Source organism: Lipotes vexillifer, unplaced genomic scaffold (genome assembly GCF_000442215.2).
Source record: "Lipotes vexillifer unplaced genomic scaffold, Lipotes_vexillifer_v1.1 scaffold1226, whole genome shotgun sequence".
In the NCBI taxonomy this organism is placed as follows: Eukaryota; Metazoa; Chordata; class Mammalia; order Artiodactyla; family Lipotidae; genus Lipotes; species Lipotes vexillifer.
Window position 1 is genome coordinate 33891 of NW_006784227.1, and position 22585 is coordinate 56475.

Sequence of the window (22585 nt, forward strand, 5' to 3'; positions counted from 1 at the left end):
CTTTTTCTCAATAAACCCATTTAAAGTAAACCAAATGAATCTTTTCACAATAAAAGATAGCCGAAGCTTTGTTCCTGACTTCCACATATTTCCAGAAACCAAAAAAAAATGGAATTCCTTCCCTAACTTTTCTTCAGTAAAACCTTTCTTAACAACTCTTTTTAAAAAAATAATTATTAATGATATGCATAGTTTTCCTGAAAAAGTAAGTGATTTCTCAAGTGATACTTTCACCCTGTTTAGTAACAAAGTATAATTAAGAAAAAAGCAGCTGGGGACTTCCCTGGTGGTCCAGTGGTTAAGAATCCGCCTGCCAATGCAGGGGACACAGGTTCGAGCCCTAGTCAGGGAAGATCCCACATGACGCAGGGCAACTAAGCCCGTGCGTCACAATTACTGAGCCAGTGCTCTAGAGCCCACGAGCCACAACTACTGAGCCCGCGAGCCACAACTACTGAAGCCCGCGTGCCTATAGCCCGTGCTCTTCAACAAGAGAAGCACTGCAATGAGAAATCCTCCCACTGCAGCGAAGAGTAGACCCTGCTCGCTACAACTAGAGAAAGCCTGCTCGCAGCAACAACGACCCAACGCAGCCAAAAAAGAAAGAAAAAGGCAGCTGAATAAACTGTGATGTTTGAAGCTTAAACGGTATCAACAAAATTGCACATAAAAGATTTTTAGTTTCTTTTTGTCCAAAATTAACCTAAAGGGTTTGTGCAGTTTGGATCTGACATAATTCAGTAGAGTACGAATAACAAGCCAAATTACATTTACTCTTTCTTTTCTTGAAATCTAATTGAGAAAGTTTGTAACCATCATCACACTTAACACCCCTGAGGAATGCTTTTTGGGTGAACACAACTTGACTTTCATTTTGATAAAATAGCTGATGGACCGGAATTCAAAATTTATAATAATCCAATCCAGTTTCAGCATTTTTTCCAGAAAGGCTTTTACATGCTATATTTTTCTGGAAAATATGAACTATAAGTCATGTATTCACCTTCCTCAACTTCATTTCGTCCTTTTCCCGCTGCTTCATTTCTCAGAAAGAGAAAATAAAATAAAACTGATGTGACACTTTTAATATTAACCTCAGCTATGTCTGCAAGAATATAGTGATGTGACTTTTGTTTTGAGGTTTCTTTTTTTTCCTTTTGGAATGTGGAACGTTAGGTCATGCCTCAATTTTGTCCAGACTTAACCACCCCTCCTCTACTTTATATGTCTTGCTGGACCCACAGAGTCTGAGAATGGGACGGAGGATGCTTCCACATCTGGGAATGGGACGGGGAACCGATTATATCTATTTTTAAATCTTCAACATTTTTGTAGTAGCTGAAACCTGGAAACTGGACTTGAATTATCTCATTGCTGGCCCTCACCTAACACCCACTTATCCTTTCCCGCATGTGGTCACTTGGAGATTTCTCCTGCCATTTCTGCAATGTTTTCAGAGGCCACCATCACTTCCTCGTTCATTCCCCAACCACTCGCCACCTCAATACTCTAACTAAATGATAACCTACTGGCTGGAAAGAGTTAAGATAGCTTTCTAAAGGCCAAACTAAATTCCATTCAGTAAAGTAATTGGATGGTATCTTTGTGAGTTTGAATAGTTAAATAACTTCCACAGGAATGGAGACTAACAAAATCCAATAGAGCAGACTAACTAAGAGGCTGGAGCCTCACACTCTGGGGAGGGGAGTTGAGTTTTTGTCCCTTTAAATAACATTAATACACGAGAAATAAGCTGAATATGCTACAGCCACTCCATTTCCAGATGTATTCCCATTGGGTTCTTCATCAGAGATTCAGTTTAACTGAGTACATGCTAACTGAGTACTTCCTGCAGGAGAGGCTCTGTGTTTATTACTCCTCTCTGTCAGACTCTGTAATAAGAAATGGGTCCCATGCATTCTCCTTCCTTGAAGGGCTCATAGTTTAATAGGGAAGAGAGACACTGACAACTCTATTAGAAAAGGGTTGACCTGGAAATATAGCCAGAATGAGTTGGGACCCCAGCAAAGGGACACCAATCCAGCCTGAAGATAGAAGTGAATAGTTTCTAGAGAGAGATACCTGGTAGATGACAGTGGGTAGATACCAAGAAGGGTGGGAGATGAGAGGAGGTGCTTTTAGGCAAGGGGAACAACACAGATGAAAACATGTAACAAAGCACAGTATGTTAAGGAACAACAAATTGTTTGGTGTGCTGGGAGCACATAAGAAGGTGTGAGCTGATACGGGCTGGGGAGATAATAGCATGAGATAGTGTCATGAAGGGTCTTCTATTCCCAGTCTACAGAATGTGGATTTTATCTACAGGCAATGAGGAACCATTGAATCAGTGCATGATTTAACCAGGGGAAAGAAGAGATTTTCATTAAAAGAATTCTAGAAGTAGGATGCTGAGTTAGAGTTATAAACTAAAGCAGTGGTCATGGAAATGAGAAAGAAATTTGGAAGCTGTTTGGAAGTGCTCTATCACTTTTGATACAGGGTATTTGGGAAAAGAAGCAAGTTAGGGAGGGAAATAATGTGAGAGGAATAATAGAAGCAAGTTAGGGAGTGTTTTGATGTAGGTAAGTTTGAGGTGCCTGAGAGACATCCAGTAAAAAATGGAAATAATTATACGTGTATACACCAATAATGCAACTCAGGAAAGAGTTTTGGGCTAGAAAGTGATATCATGAGCTCTGAAACAAAGCTCACATGTCACAAAAATATTCAAAAGATAAACAAAGCACAGGTAAGTGAGAAGTTAGCCCAGGGATGCTCCTTCCCTGAGACTTTCACTCATGAAGGCATTTGTTCAACCCCATCTCTTGGAGGCTGCTGAGGGATAGACTCTCTCCCGGGGCTTTTAAAGATGAGTAGAATCCAGCTTCTGCCCTCAAGTGCTCACAGTGGGGGGGGAAGGTTCTTAAATGGGAACAAACAATAGAATGTGAGGAATAAGTAACAAGGCACACTACAGTGGTTGTTTAGGACATAATTTGTTTTTCCTAGGAGACAGAGTCATAAGGAGACGGTGTCACAGAAAGCTTCACATAGTAAGAGTGACATATAAGAAAAGTCTTGAATATCTTTAAATGTAAATTAAATGAAGAAGAGAGTACTATAGCACAGAGTTTAAAGTTCCACATAGTAAGACTCTCTAGAGTTCAATAGTGCTAGACACAGACCAGAGTTTCCAAACAAAAAAAAAAAAGGAAGAATGGCTAAAGATGATATAAGGGTTAGTTTTTTATGTTTGTTTGCTTATTTTGAGTTTTCATTTTCAAATAATGATGGATTAGATTAAGCCATGGTTTCTCAAAATCAGCATTATTGAAATGTTGGACCAGATAATTCTTATTGTGAGGGCTGCCCTGTGTGCTATAGGAAGTTCATCAGTAGCCCTAGCCTTTACCCACTAGATACCAGTAGCACACTTACCCTCATTTATGACAACCAGAAATGGCTCCAGACAGTGCAAACATCCCCTGGGGGGAAAACAACCCCCTTGAGAACCACTGGGTTAAGTTATCCATACTTTCAATTTCCCACATCACACATAAAAGACAAGAGTTAAAAGGTCCATGTGCCTTTTCTGCATTGTAGTACCTAAGTTTTTACCCATGCAACAAAATTCTATTCATATTTGAATCGGGGCTCACCGGAATCGTAATTTCCCAGCCTCTGAACAGGATTGAACTTATACTTCTGCTCTCCTCTGATTATCACTAAGTGATTAAATTGAGCAATACCTATGCCTTCTGGTCTCCTTTTTATTTCTATTATTTTTTCCTTTTTATTTCCATAACAAAAGTTACTTAACATTACTACAGTACCCTATAGTGTTCAGAGTTCTTCCACAAAGAGAAACAATTAGGCATGTTCCGTGGTTGTGAAGACAGGGAGTTTGGAAGTCTGCTATTGGCAAATCTTGGAAATGAGAAAAAATAAAGAAGTAGACATAGTAACTAAGGAAATAAGCTCTACTGGGAAACAGGAGGGAGAGAGGGAGAAAGAGCAGGAAGGAGGGAAGGAAAGGGGCCTCCTTAATAGACACAATCTCTTTTCTCTCCCTTCTCTTTTGAGAAGCCCATTAAGCCTTCAGAAACAGAATGATTCATTTTTATATACACTTGATATTCTGTAAAAGTCCATAATTACATTAACAATGAAAACATCATGGATGCATTGGAATAGTGCTAAGGCCTCCCAGGTTCAATACCCTACAAATCATTTAACAGAAAACAAACACAGGGCAGTCATGCAACCAGGTCACCATGTAAATAGGTTCCATCCCCATCTGCTCAAACTTTTGACACATTTAAGCCTCAATATCCTTTCATCCAAGAAATTTTCAGAAATGTTTTATTTTAAGAAGAGCCAAAGAAAAACCTCTTTGCATTTCAAATACCTTATTTAGACATTGAGTAGCTAATGTTTTATTTAGAAAAATGAGTAATCATCCTGCAAGACTTATAAAATGCTTATGAGAGGAAAAAAAGACCTTTAAGTTGGAAAATTCCTCTCGAAGGAATTCTAAATGTTGCAAAGAACATACTGGACCAATTTTTTTTTTAATTCTCTTTGCATCAGCGTGTATAATTCACATCTGGGTTGCAACACAGAGGCTGAGACTGTTTACAGATCATCATTATCAGAGACAGAAAAATGTAACTCTAGTGAAGTGGGGTCCAGGGTGACTGAAATCACCAGCAGATCTCCCCGAAGGAAGCCCTTGAATCTGGCCTCCCCTGCAAGCCAGAGAAGTGGAGCCAGACCATGAAAACATTTTTGTGTAGATACATGCTCCCCCCCGCAGAGGACTCCCTGGAAGGACCGAGACCTCTTGGTGGTTAGCGCTTTCCCATCATTTCTCTCCCCTTCAACCAGTCAGCTTCTGGACCAACTTTACAAGGTTGGATAAGATAAATGTTTTCTGTTAGCCTCCATGTGAGCTGGAGAAAGTGTACTCCAATCCTTTCACTGAAATGAAGAATTTACAGCTTCCTACCAGTAGTTTGGGTTTACGTTCTGGGCCTCAAGGCAAGATTTCTGTGACAGCTTCAACTGCCCCACAGACTGTTCGCTCTACAGATCCTCTGACTGGTCCTCCTTGAAACCCGGTCTTGCCTAACAGAGAGTCCTTCCAAATCCGGTGCCTGGGCAAAACAGGGCCAGACTGGGAGGCCCAGGGGTACCTTGGGTGGATTAGAAGCAACAGAAGAAAACAGGGAGTAAGGGGAGGATGTAAGAGAATCCAAACAGCTAAACATCCTTTTCAGTTGCTTTAAATGCCCTTCTTCCTCCCTCCAGACCCCCAGGAGGAAGGATTGTATTAATTTGTTGTCTTTCCTTTCGATCAAATGCTCTAGAGCTCAGCTGCCACAGATAATAAAATAAATCAATGTCTAGAATCCTGCCAGAAGGGAGGTGCTGCTACAGAGGGTGTGAGGAACCAGAAGTGAGTATAACAACCGTGTTGCCTACAGAGAAGCTAGCTGCCCTCCCTGGGTGGGTCCTCAGCCCTGGATGAGGCAGCTTATTTACTTTTATATCCATGGTTTCCACAAAGGTATGATCCTGATCATTGTTATATCTGTGAAGAACAAGCTAAAAAGGTTTTTCTCTCAGTAAATGAGCTCCCCAGTAAGGACTAGAAGGTGGTCTTCTCAATGAACCTTCTACATAACATCAAGAATCCAAGGAAAACTCTCCGTGGACTAACTTGCCAATCCTATGATCAGCTTAGGGCATTAGAATGGACACCATCATTTGTTGCCCAAATGAAATGCAAACCTCAGAATATTTTAAAGGATATCAGTATTTCTTGGGAAAATAAAGTATTAACAGAAAATACTTAATAAATTCATGATGAAGTTTTATTTGCTTATAAAGCTTATGTTCGATTTTTTAAAATCTGGTGTTTATCCTTTCTTCTACAGTTATAACTTGACCCTATTTGTCAAACACCAGATGTTTAAAAAATTATTTCTGCTAATATTGTGCTTTTAAAAATTGTATCTCATTAAAGTTCTCATTTGCTTTTTTTTTCAGTATTAGCACTGAGATCATGATTTTTCTTTTCATATGTTTGAGTCATTTCTATTTCTTTTTCTCTCTGGTCACATTCTTTGTGCATTTTATTGTGGTTTTTCTGACCTTCTTTTTTAAATCAATTTGTAAAAGCTGTTCATATAGCAAGGAAATTAACCAGTTAGCTGTCTTATGAATTTGAAATTACTTTTTTTCTGTCATGTTATCTGTTTTGACTTTTTACAGTATATATGCCATATACAATCTTTTTTTTTCTGACACCACTTTTCTTTCTACAGGGATAGTGGTATATAATATTTCTGGGTTGTGATTATATGTTCTCATCTGTTTCTTTAAAAAGTATTTGAAGGCGGGAGCTATATTCATCTTTACAGCCTCAACACAGTGTCCGGTACATATTGGGTGCTCAATGAATGTTTCAGTTCCCTCATGGCAGAGGTTTTGTCTCTTTTGTTCACTAGCTTGTACCTAGGACCTAACCAGAGACTGTTTCTAGTTCCCAAAAAGTATTTGCCAAATGAATGCATGAATGAATAACTCAAATAATGTTCTGCGAGAACCATTAATTCAGGCATCATTATTTTTTGTCTTTAGAGAAGATATTCAGATTTTTAAATATAGTACAGTGTTATCAACTGTAGTCACCATGTTTTTACATTAGATCCTCAGAAGTTATTCACCTTATAGCTGAAAGTTTTTACCCATTTCCAACCTCTCCCTATTTGCCCCTTCCCCCAGCCCCTGGCAACCACTTTCAACTCTCTATTTCTAAGGGTTTGACTTTTTAGTTAGGTTCCATATATAAGTAATACTGTGCAGTATCTGTCTTTCTCTGTCTGGCTTATTTCACTTAGTACGATGCCCTCAAGTGCCATCCATGTTGTCACAAAAGGCAGGATTTCCTTCTTCCTAATGGTTGAGTAATATTCCACATCTTTTTTATCCATTCATTTGTTAACAGACACTGAGGTTATTTCCATATCTAAGCTGTTGTGAATAATGCTGCAACAGACATGAAAGTGCAGTCATCACTTTGATATCCTGCTTTCATTTCCTTTGGATATACACCCAGAAGTGGGATTTTGGGATCATATGGTAGTACTATTTTTAACTTTTTGAGGAACTTCCATACTGTTTTCCACAGTGGTTGCACCCATTAACAATCCCACCAACAGTGTACTAGGGTTCCCTTTTCTCCACATCTTTACCAATATTTGTTATTTACTGACATGAAATGCCACCTTCACCATATAGAAAATTCCCACGTGAATATTCAGTTTGGTTCCGTGGATCTATTTGTGTTTTCATGGGTCAATGTTGTTTTATTCATTTCTTGAACAAACTTTCCTGAGCGTCTACGAAGTGCCAGGCATTGTTCTGTTTCAGGCACTAAAGATACAGCTTTTGGAGTGTTTTGAGCAAGGGAATTATATGATATGCTTTTTGCATTAAAAATTATGATGAGAAATGTATTGAGAATAATTACAGGTTGAAGGTGTAGAAAAAGGGCAACCAATTTAGGAGGTGAACAACAATGGTAGCTAAGAGCTAAATGGTAGAGGTGAAGTTGGAAAGAAGTGGTAATAGTATGGATGTATTTTGAAGGTAAAACCAATCGGATTGACTATCAGATTGGAGGTTGAGTGTGAAAGAAAGAGAAACATGGAAGATAAGATTTTTCAACAAAAATACAGAGCAAATGGAATTGCTATTAAGTAAATTGGGAAGAGTATGAAAGAAACAGGCTTGGGGGAAGTATCAGGATTGTTAAGAATTCTTGTGCATTCCACATCTGCACCACAGATGGGCAAGTTAAAATAGCAAAAGCTAGAACCAATTACTATTTTGCTCCAAAGATTATAAAATTCGTTAGAGCTGTTCACAAACATTCCAGTTTTCTTTCCAGGCATCTGGTAGTCTTACAATTCCCCATCCAGTTTGAAGTTAGGTATAGCCAAGTAACTAGCTGTAGTCAATGAATGCTAGTTACATGGAGCCTTCATCAACTAGAGGCTCCATCAGTCTGAGTCCCTGAACATCCACAAGGAAAAAAGTTCTTCTATTATCCTGTGTTGGACATGTAGCTGGAGGAGGAAATAAACTTTGATGGGTTAAGCCACTGAAGTTTTAGGGATGTTTGTTACTACAGCATATTCTAGCTAGCATTACGTAGCATATTATTACTGATACAGAAGTTAGCACGTAGTGTGATGTGCAGTCATGATATATAACATAAAACCACAAATACATAGCATTGCTTAGTAATCAGGTGATGGGCAGCTAGGAAACTGTTATTGGAAGCTGAAAAGATGAGGATTAATGCTGCATACCAATGATATTTTTGGTAAAACTGTTGCCTGAAATAACTTGGAGGGAAGATAATATGTAGAGAGAATTTGTAGCTCTAGTGAAAGAGATAAGAAAATAATGTTACTGTTGTGTGCTGTTTGCTGTTAGCTTCGTTTGATAAAGTATTATGAGGAATAGATGAGTTCAGAAAAGTTTGGCTAGCTTCAGGCAGAAGTAAAAGCAAATAACCTGGAAGAGATAAAATCCACAAATCAAAAAGCTGCAAGAAGCTACTAATTCTCCTTTCTCAATTTGTAAAAGAAAGAATTAAGGATACCTTAGAATGATAAAGACCAGTTAGAACGCAGGGAGGATAAAATCAAGGGTGTGGCTTTCAAACTCATTGTTAAAACCTCTGAATAGATTAAGGAGACAGAACAGCAAGGTACAGCTAAAGGTTTAATGCTTATTTCTTCCAACTGGAAACAGGGTTTAGGGGAAAAAGATAAAAGCTTCATACACTCTTAATTAACTCAAGTGGAGACAGGAGAACTTCAGCAAAATGAATTAATATGTCTAAAATGAACTGGTTATTAGCAAATATAACTGAATGGAATCTAAAAGATATGGTGCTTGCTATTTTCAACAGAGTTATACTACCACAGAAACCATATATGTGAACTGAAAAAGGGTGGTGACTGTTCAAGACTTAAAATGATCTCAGGTCTCCACAGGTATGAAGCAGATTGATAAAACTGCTCAGTACTCAATGACAGACAAGCTTTCCAGTATCTGTTTTGATTATCTCAAAGAATAATGGAAAAGAAAGAATATTCTAGAGCGACAGATTCAAAAGCCATGGGGAACAGTGGACCAGGAAGCTCTCCCAGTGAGCAGAGTTGGGGTCTAAATCAAGGAATGTTCCTTACTGTCTGGGTTTCAGAATCGCTATGGACCTGAAGCTGCTTTGTGTCTCCAGTTCTTCCCTCTTTCTAAATGGGAATGTTGATTTTGCTTGCCCTGTGCCTCTCCCACCACTTTGTAATGGGTGTGTGGGAGGTAGGTAATTTGCCTATCACATTCACAGATCTTCAGACTAACAGCGGCCATGTCTAGACCTGGTAAGGACACTCTGCAGCATCACTCAGAGATTTTGGACTTGGGGCTGAATGCAACACCTGGATGGAACTTTTGGGTAAGAGGTCGCCAACTATTTGAGGACCAGAAAGGTAGACTACGGTGGCCATTGGCTGATAAAAACTGACTAGAAGTGAGATAAGCCACTTCCAGATGGAAACTTTAAGAATGTAGGATTCCCTCACATTCACTTTTTCCTCCATCTGTCAATATAAAAGTACATAAGGGAGTGGGTAAGTGCAAATCCTCCAAGTGGCAGGAAGGAGAACAGAAACCCTGATGAGCAGCCCTAATGGCCACCAGAGTCTGCCTGTTCTCAGAGAACAGCAGTTATCCCTGAGGTATTCTAGTCTCAGCCTCCTTTCTGCAAGTGAAAGGGAAATAAAAGAGCAGACCCTGCGCACTCCCATTCCAAATCTACTGGCAGAGAGGACGAGCTAAGTTTTCAGTCGGAAAGGAAACCAGAGTTTTAAAATCGACTCACTTTAAATCATCCAAAGTGACCCCAATTCTAATCTGGCCAAGATGTTGTCCAAGATACAACAAAGAGAAATTCATCTGAGCGTGGTCTCAGTCAGTGACTACAGGAAAACGGGATGGTATCGTGTTCATTCCCCACTGAGTTCAGACTGCTTGAGAAACCAGTTACAGCTGTGACCCCATCGGAGCCCTGTTGTGCAAAGATAAACGTGGACTCTCAAAACGACGGATGTGGGAAATACCGGTGGATGTGACAGAACTGAGTTTGAAAGCATGTACAGAATGCTTTAAATCTCCTAAGAAAGTGTAGAGTAATACTCAAAAAGTTTAGAAAGGAAAAATAGTCGAGAACAATCTTAAGAGTTTGCCTAAGAGGTGGATTTCTGTCATTACTAGAGAAACAGCAAAAATAGAGGAGCATAGAAATTGATTTTTGAAGTCTCTGTCTCAGATCCTGAATTTCCAAACAGGAAATGTCTTCATAAACAAGAAGTGCCCACGATGACCTGGATGCCAGAGTCCTGGGGTATGAAAACACTCCCATGGTCCCTCACTTAAACATACCACCCAAGACAGCAGCTAACACACTGAAACAGGCAGTGGGGGGAAGCTGTATTCCCTTTGATGCAAAAAGTAAGTTATCAATAATTGAGTTTATTTTCCAAAAACAGAATTCCCACCCATTAGGGCTTTAGTGAATTTGAATGACTGTCTCACTAATGAAAACAGATGCCCCGATGTGTTGAATACCAGAGATCAGAGCATGTCAGTTGTTTGAATGAATGCCAGGAGGCCAGTTGAACAGGTGTATGTGTAGATACACACTACAATGTGGATGGATTGGAGGGGTTCTAGCCACGGTCCCTTTAGACTCAGGAAATGTGGATGGTCTCTTAAAAACAAGTACAGCAGGACAATTTTCAGCCACTTGCTTTGCTCTGAGATCAATTTGACTAAACCATGACACATCTCTCATTTTTTTCAACTACCGATGCCATTATAGAAAAAAGCAAAGGAAGACAGTGTTGGCCCACATCCAATATTTGAGAAACAGGCGTCAAATGTATGATTTCAGTGGGACTGGCCTAGTCTGTAACCAGCTAAAGTGGACAAGACATTATCAGAGCAGCTGAAAGCTCAGTCAGCTGCTCTGTCAGCTGTTGGGAAGCCTGGGGTCAGCACCTTTCCTGAGGCCCCTTCCAAAACACACTGACAAGATAAGATAGCTCATACCTACCAGTGGGCAGGCCTGTCAGTCCGCTTGCTTGTGACTAGTCAGTATGACTAGTCGGGCAACAGGCAAAGGTCCAGGGTTTGCAGGAGAAGGATTGAGCCCACAGTGAGGCTAAGGACCACACTGCACAACCACAACAAGGGGGTTGAGAAGTGCAACTGCCCGTTGGTTAGCTTTATGTATGGGCAAGGTGAGTGGGCTGGAGCAAGCTGCACCCACCAATCTGAAATCAAGGGCATAGGCATCACATGAAAGCAAAAGCAGGCCTGGTGGAGCTTGAAAACCACAAACCAGTTGGGGAGAGAGAATGTCCTGGTCCCCCAAGAAACTAGTCTCTGATCCAGGTAGGGAAGAGAAAAAAATCTGAAATTACACCTGGTGATGGACACGCAGTAGAAAAGGGATGGGCTGCGAAGCGGCAATGCCAGCCTCTCCTGGGCCCAGGAAGGGCCTGCAAAGTCCACAGCCTGGATCCTTCTCTCCCAGGGACCTCCCTAGAAATAGAAACATGAAATTTTTGAGATTCTCAGTTAGAGATTCTAGTTGGAAGATCAGCCCAACTTTCAGCTCCAAATTAAATCCTACGTGGCTTCCTTTAAAGCAAAGGCAGCTTCTCACTGGCTGATGAAGCTGTGGCTGCTATAACCATGGGAAAGTGAGGGGCTCAGAGTGTCCTGGCCCAAGTTTTCTGACCAGTTAAGCCCCTGGAACTTTTGCCAAAGCCTCTGGAAGAATAGAATCTTCTAATAAAAGCAGAACTACAGTTAAATTTCCCACCAATAAAGCACGGAGCCTGGAAGCCAGGTTATATTTGAGTAACAAAATACATTAAAATGTGACTTTTTTCCACCTGAGTTTCATGGAGCAAATTCAAATCTAAATACATATATTAGATAGATAGGACTTCAATCAAGAGCTACTCTTTTATACAAAAATATTTTTTGTATTATTGGAAAACATGGATAAAAAAAGAGAAGGAATATCTGCATGATTTTGCCACTAAAACTTCAGGCCATTAGTGACTAGTGGGTATATGACTTCAACCAAAAGAGTCATTCTAATGAGTCAAACAGCATTATGTACCTCTTGGAACAAACAACCTTGGAGTTGTTCAAGGTTTGATATAGTTGCTGTTATTACTCCCAGTCTCATAATTTTTTTATTGAAGTATAGTTGATGTACAACATCATGTTAGTTTCAGGTGTACAGCACAGCAATTCAGTTACACATACATAAATGTATACTCTTTTTCAGATTCTTTTCCCTTATACGTTATTACAAGGTATTGAGTGTAGTTCCCTGGGCTATACAGTAGGTCCTTGTTGGTTATCTATTTTATATATAGTAGTGTGAATATGTTATCTCTCCCCCCACCTTCTTTCTCCCTTTGGTAGCCATAAGTTTGTTTTCTGTGTCTGTGAGTCTCTTTCTGTTTTGGGAATAAGTTCATTTGTATCTTTTTTTTAAGATTCCAAGTGATATCATATGATATTTGTCTTTCTCTATCTGGCTTACTTCACTTATTATGATAAGCTCTAGGTCCACCCATTTTGCTACAAATGACATCATTTCATTCTTTTTTATGGCTGAGTAATATTCCATTGTGTGTGTGTGTATGCACACACACACACACACACACACACACACATATATATATACATATATATATACCACAGTCCCATAAATACCATCTATATATTCTAATGATTTCAAAGTTTATATTTTCATTCTACACTCACTTCTAAGCTCCATGCATTCAACTGCCTGCTTTATACCTCCACCTGATGCTCACAAATCACACTTGGTTTGCACATCTCCTCCTCCAGTTGTGCTCTCCACCTTAACTGGCGCCGCTTCCATCACCCAGTCTCTCAAGCAGGGATTCTGAGAATCACTCTTGATAGTGCCTCATCCCTCAGTCTTCATTTTTTTAAAAAATCCATCGCAATTACTGTCGGTTCTACAGACAAAATAGATTTCGAACTCATCCACTTTTCACGAGTTCCACTGCCCCACGCTAATCCCTAGTCCCAGCCTCCATCATCCCTCCTCTGGGCCACCACTGCCCAGCCTCCTCTTTTGCCTCCTTCTCTTCTCCTGCTGCTCTCAATGTTATGTCACCATCATCCAGTTTTCTTCTGCCACATGAGGTCTTCTTTCACTTCTTCTTGCAGCACTGACACTGTGGAAAATGAAAATGCCCATGGAAATCCAACCTCAATCTAGGATCACAAGATCCCTTCTTTCCCAATGTTTCTTTCAAGTTTGCTTAAAAATGTAAAACATGAAAAAAATTGTACATGATTTTGAAGAACTCAAACATTGTGGTTCAACAGAGCAGACTTCTTTTTCCTACCAACCAAGACTTTCCTTCCTTCTAATGCCAATTTATGCTCAAATACCGTTTTTCCCCTAACAACCTGCAGTATGAAAACATATGCTTTCCTCTGCTCACACCCTGTCCGTAGCACATCCTGTAAAATTCCATCCTTCAGCAGTTAACTTATAGCTGTAGAATGATTATAGGTCTTAAAATGAAAGTTTGAGGACTCAAGGAAAATAGTGGGTTCCTACTGTAAATATATCATGAGGCCAAACATTTCAGAAAATATTTGAGTTCCATAAACTTGCCTTTCTTAAAGGAGTCTTTGGAGAGCTATTGCTTTTTTTGTTTCCATTTAAAAATATGAAGTTTGTGCAATGATCATTTCCCCTAGGTTTGTAAATGGAGGCAAGCTGTACTTGGCTCTCCAAGAAGGATCACAAAGCCTAACCTTTCAGGATACTCTGGAAAAATGAACCATTTTTAAAGCAGTTCCTGCACTGTTGGGATAAATTGCAGTACTGAAATCAGTGTATGCCTCAGTCTGGAAAAAGAAGTTTTTAAACTCTCAATAAACTTTTTTGTCTAATATGAGTATGATCCCAATGTAGATAAGGTGGCATTGTTCAGTAGCTAAAAGCTAGATGGCAAAATGTACTGTAGCCAAGCCATTTCTGTATGGATCCCATAAACTCAGAAAACAGTGCAGTGAATGAAGTGAGTATGAATATCCCATATTCTGTCAAAACCTATCATAATGAAGGGAGTAAGGAGAATAAAACTTATAATTTTAATGCAGGTGGATTCAATTAAGGGAAGAAATGTTTTTTTGGATCCAGAAATTGCAGAGGCATAATAGGTATCTTTTGAATGAAATAAAAGAGGCAGATAGTCTTTTATTAATAGCAATGAGCATACATAACTGAAGAGATAGCCAGAAGAGGAAGATGACAGAAAACAAATCACCAGACCTGGAAGTCCATTGTAGCAGAGTGGTTAACACTGTGTGACTTATTTCAAGGGGTGACGGATAACTGGAGACGGGTTTCTCTTCTATGGGACTTTGGCATCACTCGGTCTCTCCCTTGTCTGTTTCCGAATGTAAAGGTTGTGTGAGATACTGTCCAATGGCGACGTTTGCATGAACGGGCTGTACCATGTCCCTAAGAAAGAATCACACCTGTGCAACCTCCCACAGGCTTTAAAATGCCAGAAAATACTAAGTAGCCTTTCCAAAGGATAATGGTATTCTATATCTGGAATCCCAGATGCATTTTGTTAAAGAAATACTGAGTTCAAAACTGAAAATTAATACGGATGATTCGGGGGGGGTGTTTTGTTTTGTTTTGTTTTGTAGCATTAAAAGTAACCCTAGATCATGCCGAATAAAGGGAGGGTGAAGAAAGATCAAAGTCTGACAAGTAGAAGAATGACTGGGCTAATTGTTATGTTGTCTTGATGAAACAGTATGCAGCTACTGAAGATGATAATTATGAAAATGAAGCATTAAAACCATTATAATTTAATCGTCATTGATAAGAACACAACATTGATTACAATCATGGAAAAATATTTTTTGCACAAGGGCTAGAAGGGAGTATAACACATGAAAGTTGTTTGGATGGTTGTATGATGGATTTTTTAAAATTTTTAGATCAATTTTAATATTGTTTTATAAATTTTAAAACAATGCCTGACTACCAAGTTTATTATACTCTGTATGTTTAATATGAAAATAGAAATTTAAAATTCGAAATTAAGCAATTTTTATCTTCATTAAAGAGGTACAAGAGGTACAAGAGCATAACATTCGGCTGGTTCAAAGCCTAGCTCTGCCCCTAGATAAGGGGGTTAACTTTAGATAAGTTAACCTTTCTGCACCTCAATTCTCTCCTCCACAAAATGGAAATACAAACCCTTCATGACTATCGTCAAAACTAAATTAGATAATTCATAAAAAGACTTAGCAGAGTACTTGACACACAGGAAATGACAACTACTATTGTGAATATACAAGATATAAAGCTCATTTATATACGTTTGTATTACACATATGTTTATGTATGTAAAGGCACTTAGCACATGCCTGTCACATACACTCAGTATGAAGGAGCGATAACATGATATAGCTACATCTATGAGCACATACTATATGCCAAGAATTCTGCTAAGAATCTTTTTTTTTTTTTTTTTGTGGTACTCGGGCCTCTCACTGTTGTGGCTTCTCCCGCTGCGGAGCACAGGCTCCGGACGCGCAGGCTCAGCGGCCATGGCTCACGGGCCCAGCCGCTCCGCGGCATGCGGGATCCCCCCGGACGGGGGCACAAACCCACGTCCCCTGAATTGGCAGGCGGACTCTCAACCACTGCGCCACCAGGGAAGCCCCACTGCTAGGAATCTTAAACACATATATTATGCACTGTATGTGACATGTTATGTGTTCTGTATTATAGCATCTCATTCTTACAAATATTCTGAGGGTGGGGAATTATTTTCCCCATTCTACAGATAAGGAAATGGAGGCTCAAAAAGCTTAAATAACTTCCCCAAGATCACAGAACTGCTAAATGCCATAGCTAGACAAGAACAACGTTAGCTGACACCAAATACAAACTCTTCACTGCTAGCCATACTGCTTTCAATAAACGAGAAATAAGATATACTTAGTTCATATGTCAGCCCAGTAGATGCGTCAATGGTCTGGTGACCCTCAGTAAAACAGAGGTGCCATTTTTTCCTTCATCTCCTGTGAGTGTAAAGTCCTGTTGTGAAGACCGTGACTTTTCTTGTTGCTAAGAATCCTGGTCCTTCTCACTTCAGCTGCACCCAGCAAAGGCTGTGGGCTACGCTAATTTGAGAAATGAGGACGAGGGGTGTGAGGTCATCCCAAACTGGTGTTAAGGGAAAACAATTCCCCGTTAGCAAGATGTACAAAGAAAGTCTTCCTCTGCAGATATGTCATTTTAACTATTAACACTGTTAATGAAGTTTTTTGTTTTGGGGGGTTTTGTTTTTTTTTTGTTTTTACCTTTGGAACTCCTTTAAGTTTGCTACTACGAAACCTGGATCCCCAAGAGAAGGATTTAACATGCCGTATTTCCAAGACTCTTTTCCTCCCTAGAACCCTTTGTTCTGGGAGCTCCAATTAATACCTTCTGGAATGAGTGTCCCTAGCAGCCCATTCCGGGGATGCTGATCGAGCAGAATAAGCCACTGCCTGGCATCAGGAGATGGAGTCTGGGTCCCAGCCCTCCACATATATCCAAGTGATGTGCCGTGAGCCTCGGTTCTTGCCTATAAGATTAGGAGATGGTATCTAAAATGCTATGAGTGGTACAGAATGTCTTTCTCTGTCAACTTCTGGAAATAAATCAACCCAAGCAATTACTCTACACCAGTGTGGCTCTTAATTCCATCCTTCCATGTGGTTGGGAACTGGTTGATACAGGAACAAGTGTTAAAAAGATTGAAGCCCACATTGTTTGTTCTCGGCATAATACAGGAGGAATGTAAGAATTATAAAGCTAATAATGGAAAACAACAACCTAACAGGGCTCAGGAAAAATATTCTTCTGCAAGGCAACACACTGATGCCATGCTCAGAAAGCAATCCCAAGTGTTTTTACTGTGGAATTTCTCTCTTTGCCTACCCAGCCCTACCGCCCACCACTCTCCAATACCCCCTCCCCTCCAGCCAAGCCAATGCCTCAGGTAAACAAAGCTCACCACACCTAAAATGCTTACTCCCTTCCCATAATGCTCTATTCTTTTGCCCAAAACAGTGCCTCTCACCTGACATGTGATGCCTTCCTTGATTCAGGAGATTCTGAGCTTCTTGAGAATAAGAACTCTTGTCTTCTTGAATTTCCAGTTCCTCACATAATACTAGGCATATTGTAAAGACCAAATGATAACACCAGCTTATCATGTTCTCTCCAATCTCTAGCGCCTTTTCTACTTCTGTAAGCATACAGATAAGCGTTTAAAACTATAATCTGCCACATATAATCATTTTCTCCATATTTTTCATGGCTGCTTGTGGTATCTCTTCAGTAGGTTATAAGAGACTTATTCCTGCAGGTCATAATACCAAGAAAAGTATTAGGCAAGTGGAAAGTATTCCTTGAATCCTTGGGATTGTCTAGTTGATTGTAGCCCTTTTTTAAGAACCATTATAATATTAATAATATTGCTAGACTGTGATTAACACTTGACACATATTATTTTCTTTATCCCTCATATTTAATTTTGACATAAGTAACATCATCCCCATTTGTACATAAGAAAAATAAGACTAATGTAGTTAAATGATTTTCTTAAGGTCATGCAGCTACTAAAATAAGATGTCTATAAAATCTGTTGTCAACTGGGATACATCTGAACATGAGCAAAAACACAAAGTCATTAAAGTTATAGGACTTTTTGAAATATTTATTAACTGAGAGTAGGTTTTATTACATTAGTAAACCTACTAACTAATTTTATTCAAAATTTTTCAAAATTATAATTGTTTTAAAATAAAAATAAAGCAAATTGAAAAAAATTCATGACTAACTGAACATTGAAAATAACATAAATTAATAATTAGTTATGATACATATTTCAATATCTAAAACTTTTATAGTATCTTTTGAGGAATTTTATTTTCATGATAGTTTTATTATTTTTACATTTTTCATAAAGTTTCCTGAAATCTTCTTCAAAATTGCATTTTTGATAAGTAGATATAAAATTATAACACTTTCAATGGAATTTTTCCTATGAAACATACTTTTTATTAATTAAGAAAAATACTTTCTAAAGGTTTTGAGGTACTCAGAAAAATGTCTGCTAAAGGAAGTCTATCTTCATTTCTATTTTCCTCATCTTTTTTGTTTGGGAACAGATCAATTTTGTAGGCCAAGTAATTTCATTCAGCATTGTCTATTCAAAGAATGTTTCCTTTTAAGGAAAGTTCTTAAAATAAGTTGATTTATTACCCCTTAAATACTTTTCCAAACACAGACCCTGCAAAATTATAGGTAGGCACTCTTATTCCACTGCAATTCCAATATATAATAAATATTTGTCCAATTAAAATAGGAGTTCCACCAAAAGGTTCTTCCCATGAGTCAAGATATCCCAAAATACAAGTACAGAATTTATAAATCATCTTTTTTTCAGCTTTATTGGGGTATAATTGACCTATGAGATTGTAAGATATTTAAAGTGTACCTTGTGGTGATTTGCTCTAAGTACACATTGTGAAAGAATTCCCCTTATCTAGTTAATTAGCATGTCCATCACATCACATCTTTCTCTGTGTGTGAACATTTAAGTTTTACTCTCTTAGCAAATTTTGATTATACAACACAATGTTATAAAATATACTCACCATATTTTATATGAGATCTGAGGACCTTATTCATCTTATAGGTGAAAATCATAGTAACTTTTTTACCAACTTTTTCCTATTTTCCTCACTCCCTAACCCTTGGCAACCACTTTTCTACTCTGTTTCTATGAGTTTTGACTTTTATTTTTGATTCCACATGTAAGTGATACTGTGCATGACTTGTCTTTCTCTGTTTGGCTTATTTCACTTAGTATAATTTGTCCAGTTAAAATAGGAGGGTCCATCTATGTTGTCAACAAAGGGCAGGATTTTCTTCTTTGTCATGGCTGAATAACATTCCATGGTGTGTGTGTGTGTGTGTGTGTGTGTGTAATACCACATCTTTATCCATTCATCCATCAGTTATTGACATATCTTGGCTATTGTGATTAATGCTGCAATGAACATGGAAGTACAGATATCTCTTTAATATCTTGCTTTCATTTCTTTTGGATATATACCCAGAAGTGGAACTGCTGGATTGTATGGCAGTTCTATTTTTAATTTTTTGAAGAATCTCCATACTGTTCTCCACAGTGGCTGCACCAACTTACATTCCCCCCCAATAGTGCACAAAGGTCCCCTTTTCTCCACAGCTTCCCCGGCACTTGTTATCTCTTGTCTTTTTTGAGAGACATTCCAGCAGGTGTGTAGTGATATGTCATTACGGTTTTGCTTTGCATTTCTCTGACGATAAGTGAGGTTGATTACTTTTAGATAATTGTCTCTTCATCCAGGCAATAAGTTTCTAAAAAGCAGGAATTTCTAATTATTAAAGTTTGTCTTTCTAGTTACTACTTTATCATCTCTTTTTACTTCAATTAAATAATTAAATCGGCCCTTTTCTAAAAAGTAGAATTTTTTTTTTTACATCTTTATTGGAGTATAATTGCTTTACAACGGTGTGTTAGTTTCTGCTTTGTAACAAAGTGAATCAGTTATACATATACATATGTTCCCATATCTCTTCCCTCTTGCTAAAAAGTTTTGATTAAAAAATTTTCGACTCAGAGGTTTCTGTAGATAAGAACAAAGCTATGCCTTGGAGCAAAAGCTCATCATCAACACATAGTGTTAGTGTTTGTAGCAGGTTGTCACAGAACTGGCCATTGTGGATTTTATTAGTCGATGTGTTTTCTCTATATGTGATTAATTTTTAACTATTTTCCAAACATTAGGGACTTTATAAGGTCCTGGAAGTGCAAGCACACAGTGAGAATGTTGAAAGTATTATTAAAAGGCATAAAATTACAAGGGAAATAAATATAGAAAAAGTAAAAATGAAAGTGGAGAAAAAATGACAAATGTTGTACCCCATACAGGATGAGTTGTTTGACAACGGAAATATTTGTGAAGAATAAAGAAGAAACTGTGCATGCAAGAGTTGCATCGTGCCTGTGCAGTGACATTAATCCAAATAATTCAAACCTGAGTTCCATGAGGACAGAGATTCTGTCTGACTTTTCAGCTTTGTCCACTGTGCCTGGCACATGTGCTGCAAATATTTGTTGAATAGGTTAATTAATCAACCAATCAACCAAAGACAAGGAAATGTAATCGGCCAAATAAAGACATTTTAGGGTATATTTAGAGGATCAGCATCCATGTTTCTTAATGACTGAAGGGAAAACTTAAATGCTGAGCCTGATAGAAGCACTATCACCCACAGATTATGACTACCCAGGAATAATTCAGTGGGTTCACGACCCTTTAAAGTCCTCAGAAGCAGAGAGTGTGTGGCAAGGTAGTGTTGCTTCCAAGGAGCTTCCTGCCTCAGTGGTGTCACAATTTAGAAAAATAATTGATTTTTTTAAAGATGCCTGAATAAAGTTGTCAGCCAGATTACAGGACTGCACTGGTTTACAAATGAGCAAAGAAAATGCATCTACCCTTCCTCACAAGTCCTCATTAGGAAGAGAGTGAGACCCTAACCTTGCAGTCTAGTGGCATCTCAACATCTTCCAGTACAAGGGACAATTTTCTGTGACTCTGTCTCTTTTGAATAAAGGCTTAATCATTCACATTTCCTCCCCTCTCCACACTCGCCTTCCAGATCGATCTGGGTTAAAGCAGGAGGTGTAGGAGGTCCCCATGCCTTCATTGCGGGGAAGGAGCAGCAATCCTTGTCTCCTCCATCTGGGGGGATGTCTGCTCTCCATGGTGCTGTCCCCAGTCAGCCTGGTCATTTGTACCCTGCTGGCCTCCAGGCAGCTGTGTTCTCTTGTCTGCATATCTTGATGACTAGGCCTACTGTAGCTTTCACCTGCACTCGGGTCTCCTATGAGGTCTGCCTGTGACTTCTATTCCATCCTGCCCCAACAAGTCTGCCTTTCTCCAGTCCTGGTGAAACATTCAGTCACCTCTACCATGATAAACCCTCTGGCAAATTCACCAGTCAAACTCTTAAATATATTCCACTTCATCCAGAGAGCATATCAGAATTTCTGGGCCCCTTCCATGATAACAGAAGCCAAGGTCAGCTTGATACAAACAAGCTTGTTTTTCCAGACATCTTTTGCTGCTACTGCTACTCTAATGGGAACCACTATTATCCCTCTGCCATGTTTTTTGTTGGTTTTTTTTTTGCGGTACGGGGGCCTCTCACTGCTGTGGCCTCTCCCGCTGTGGAGCACAGGCTCCGGGCACGCAGGCTCAGCGACCATGGCTCATGGGCCCAGCCGCTCCGCGGCACGCGGGATCCTCCCGGACCGGGGCACGAACCCGTGTCCCCTGCATCAGCAGGTGGACTCTCAACCACTGCGCCACCAGGGAAGCCCTGCCATGTTGTTTTTGAGACCACACACTAAGACAAACTCTTTCTAGGGTTCCAAAAGGGGAGTGGCCTAACATTCCTCGGCCTTGGGTTTCTCCCTTAAACTAAACAACACAATCTGTTCCCTAAGATTTGAGCCTGGAGTTAGAAGTTTTGCCACTTATCTAATCTCCATCTACCCCTTTCCACAATCCCTGGGAGAAACTGTTGGCTTCCTACTCTCTCTTCCTTTCTGGGTGGAACTTTGTCTATATCTTACCCTACTTCTTTCAGAGAAAAGACTGCTGGTCTCCATCTTAATGGCAAAAAGTTATCCTTTCTTTACAATGGGAAAATTTTGTGATCTAAATCAGGCAACTAAAGATATTCATAAATAAGGGCTTAATATCCAAAATATACCAAAAATTCATACAACTCAATGGAAAGAAAAAACAGATTAAAAATGGGCAGGGGCTTCCCTGGTGGCGCAGTGGTTGAGAGTCCGCCTGCCGATGCAGGGGACACGGGTTCGTGCCCCGGTCCGGGAAGATCCCACATGCCGCGGAGCGGCTGGGCCCGTGAGCCGTGGCTGCTGAGCCTGCGCGTCAGGAGCCTGCCCTCCGCAATGGGAGAGGCCACGGCAGTGAGAGGCCCACGTACCGCAAAAAACAATAAAAAATAAAAATGGGCAGAGGACCTGAATAGACATTTTTTCTGAAAGAAGGCATACAGATGGCCAGCAGGCCCATGAAAAGATGCTCAACATCACTAATCATCAGGGAAATGCAAATCAAAACCACAATGAGATACCACTTCCTAGCTGTCAGAATGGCTAGTATCAAAAAGACGACAAATAAGTGTTAGTAAGGATGTAAAGGAAATGGAACCCTTGTGCACTGTTGGGGGGAATGTAAATAAGTACAGCCACTGTGGAGAACAGTG

General features: G+C 39.5%; 1 pseudogene; it reads right to left on the minus strand.

Annotated features, from left to right (window-relative positions):
* LOC103079683 (nuclear pore complex protein Nup50-like) overlaps nt 1-20992 on the minus strand; it is a 52181-nt pseudogene extending 31189 nt beyond the window's left edge.
* Nucleotides 20993-22585: the final 1593 nt, after the last annotated feature.